This window comes from Zingiber officinale, chromosome 7A (genome assembly GCF_018446385.1).
Source record: "Zingiber officinale cultivar Zhangliang chromosome 7A, Zo_v1.1, whole genome shotgun sequence".
In the NCBI taxonomy this organism is placed as follows: Eukaryota; Viridiplantae; Streptophyta; class Magnoliopsida; order Zingiberales; family Zingiberaceae; genus Zingiber; species Zingiber officinale.
In genome coordinates, this window is record NC_055998.1 from 114,606,433 (window position 1) to 114,610,395 (window position 3,963).

Below are 3,963 nucleotides of genomic sequence, written 5' to 3' on the forward strand. Positions count from 1 at the left end.
TGTTTATTATGCATTAGTTAGTTGTTATGTGAGATCTTTGGCACGCATCAGTGCTGAAATCAGAGTTTCTGATATGAATTGAAACCACGATCGGTCACCGATCGAATGGAATGATCGATCGGCCACCGACCGATCCGGACTCAACAGAGTTTATGGATCGGTCCCGACCGATCCGCAGGCAAACGAAACTTATGAAGTAATCGATCGGTCTACCGACCGATCGGTGCTCCTGATCGATCGGTAGACCGATCCACTTGTCTGAAGAGGCGGCACGGAGGCTCACCGATCGGTCTACCGACCGATCAACGTGCTCTGGATCGATCGGTAGACCGATCCATCCGCATGTGACTATGGATCGGTCGACCGATCCTCTCCTTCCGTGGAAGTTGTACAGATCCTAGGGAAGATAATCGATCCATGGATCGATTGGAATGCTTGTTTACAGCTAGCAAGTCATCCAGGAGGCATAGATTGTCTTCCCTAGCATATGTACAATTATTAGGTACATGTAGAACATTCAGTTTCAGCGTTCCCAGCAATTAGATTAGAAAAAAATTCAAATTAGATCAGTTTTCCGCATAGTTAGTACAGCAGCAACTGTAGCGATTCGCCTTACAGCCTAGTAGTAGAAGGCGGGTCGTTACACATATAATTGCAACTTCTGATCAAGTGCTTGATCCTGAGCAGTAATATATAAGGAAATCATAAGAATCTCATAAGACTATGAATTCTGACCCGGAGTATAATTTTGAATGATTATATATAAAGAACTCCATATGATTGCAACTTCTGATCAAGTGCTTAATCCTGAGCAGTAATATATAAGGAAATCATAAGAATCTCATAAGACTATGAATTCTGACCGGGAGTATAATTTTGAATGATTATATATAAAGAACTCCATATGATTGCAACTTCTGATCAAGTGCTTGATCCTAAGCAGTAATATATAAGGAAATCATAAGAATCTCATAAGACTATGAATTTTGACCGGGAGTATAATTTTGAAAGAATTCCCACTGAATTTTGAATCCTGGTCAGGAGTGTAATTTTGAGTGGCAAAGAAATCCAGATGCCTTTGAATTTCGGTCGGGCGTGTGATCCTGAGTGATTCGGGTCCACAAATTATTGTGTTGTATCAATCTCGCATGCTTTTACTCATAATAGTTTAAAGTCTCCGGTTCCTCCCATGAAGACCTGTCCAACTTACTTCATGAGATTTCCCGATCGACTATGCTTTTATGATAGTTTAAAGTCTCCGGTTCCTCCCATGAAGACCCGTCCGAGTTACTTCATGAGATTTCCTGATCGACTATGCTTTTATGATAGTTTAAAGTTCCGGTTCCTCCCATGAAGACCCGTCCGAGTTACTTCATGAGATTTCCCGATCGACTAAGCTTTTATGATAGTTTAAAGTCTCCGGTTCCTCCCATGAAGACCAATCCAGAGTTACTTCATGAGATTTCCCGATCGACTAAGCTTTTATGATAGTTTAAAGTCTCCGGTTCCTCCCATGAAGACCCGTCCGAGTTACTTCATGAGATTTCTCGATCGACTATGCTTTTATGATAGTTTAAAGTCTCCGGTTCCTTCCATGAAGACCCGTCCGAGTTACTTCATGAGATTTCCCGATCGAATATGCTTTGTGATAGTTTAAAGTCTCCGTTTCCTCCCATGAAGACCCGTCCGAGTTACTTCACGAGATTTCCCGATCGACTATGCTTTGTGATAGTTTAAATTCTCCGGTTCCTCCCATGAAGACCCGTCCGAGTTACTCATGAAATTTCCTGATCGACTATGCTTTGTGATAGTTTAAAGTCTCTGGTTCCTCCCATGAAAACCCGTCCGAGTTACTTCACGAGATTTCTCGATCGACTATGATTTGTGATAGTTTAAAGTCTCTGGTTCCTCCCATGAAGACCCGTCCGAGTTACTTCATGAGATTTCCCGATCGACTATGCTTTTATGATAGTTTAAAGTCTCCGGTTCCTCCCATGAAGACCCGTCCGAGTTACTTCATGAGATTTCCCGATCGACTATGCTTTTATGATAGTTTAAAGTCTCCGATTCCTCACATGAAGACCCGTCCGAGTTACTTCATGAGATTTCCCGATCGACTATGCTTTTATGATAGTTTAAAGTCTCCGGTTCCTCCCATGAAGACCCGTCCAAGTTACTTCATGAGATTTCCCGATCGACTATGCTTTTATGATAGTTTAAAGTCTCCGGTTCCTCCCATGAAGACCCGTCCGAGTTACTTCATGAGATTTCCCGATCGACTAAGCTTTTATGATAGTTTAAAGTCTCCGGTTCCTCCATGAAGACCCGTCCGAGTTACTTCATGAGATTTTCCGATCGACTATTATTTGAGGGAAACTAAAATACTTGCACCAACCTTGTGATGTTTTTAACGTCTTTGAGAATCCTTAAGGAAGACTGGTTGGTTTCTACTTAAAGCCCCCAATTGACAGATACTTGAACGGACTTTACTGCCTGGGATATTGCTGTTAATAATAGTTTCGCCTTTGATAACGATCCCTATTTACTTTCTTATTTTTCAAAACAAAATAGTCTTCTGTATGATGGTTGTTAGTCTTGTGATAAGTGCACCATCTTCTTGGTGCTTCTTGCTGCATCTCCACATGTTGTATTGCTTGTGGACGATATTCTGGATGATGATGGGGTGGGTGCATTACTCTAGGTCCTATTGGCAGGAGTTTTCTCCTTAATAGGAGCAGGAGAAGAAGTGGTATCTTCTTTTCGGCGTGCAGCCTGAGCTTCTTCGACATTAATAAACTCAGTAGTGCGTTCAATTAATAAGTCAAAATTGGCAGGAGGATTTCTCACCAGATATTTAAAGAAATCATTATCATTTAAAGCTTGAGAAAAAGCACTTACCAATATCTCAATGGTAGCATTGGGCACATCGATGGCTACCTGATTGAATCTCTTAATATAGGCTCTAATAGACTCTTTAGATCCCTATTTAATTGAAAATAAGCTCCAAGGAGTTTTATGATACCTCTTGTTGTTGGAAAATGATGCAAGAAAACCTTCTTGAAATATTTAAACCTTCGGATAGAATTCCCCGGCAATCTTTTAAACTAGCATTGAGCTGCTCCTCCGAGTGTTGTAAGGAACCTCCGACACTTTAATCCATCAGAAAATTACTGTAATAATACTACATTCTCAAATTCTAATAGATAATCTTTTGGATCTGTGGTTCCAGAGTATTCACCGATCTGAAGATTTTGATATCTCTTAGGAAGTGGATCGTCTAGTACACTTTGAGAGAACGGAGAAATAACTCTCTCTGGTGAGCTATCACTAGCCACCATCATTTTAGCTCTGCGCTTTTCTTTGTCTGGCGCCTCGCCAGAAGATTCTTGGAATACATACCTTCGTCCTCCCTACCCGAAAGGAGTTCAAAGGAAAGCTCGAGGACGCCGCGTCGGAGAAACTACAGCTGGAGGAAAATATGCATGTTCCTCTTCTTCCGGCTCCTTTCCTTTTTGATGCTTAGTAGTTGAAATAGCTGGATTATGAGCTGTTGGCAGAGTATCTCCAGTATGAGCTTGAAGTTGTTGTTGTTGTTGTTGTTGTTGCAAGTCTTTCTGGACATGAGAATTAATGAGGAAATCCAGATCTTCACGACTAATGGTAAGTAGATTTGATTTTCCAGCCTCTTCCATCTTGTAGTCTCAGATTCAGGTGAAGTTCCCACAGACGGCGCCAAATTTGATCCTGTCTGAGAAGCTTGCCAAAATGGAGAGCTGGTAGAAAAAACCTACTGCTGGTGAAAAATAATACCTGTGAAATACCGATCCGAGAAACCCAAAGCGGATATAGGAGAATGAAGTCACAGGGTGCCCTCCTTGCGTGAAGATCTAGTGACGAGAGAGAAACCCGACTTAAGAAAACCAAGATCTGGAGCTTCCAAGGCTTCCTGCGCACAAGAGACCA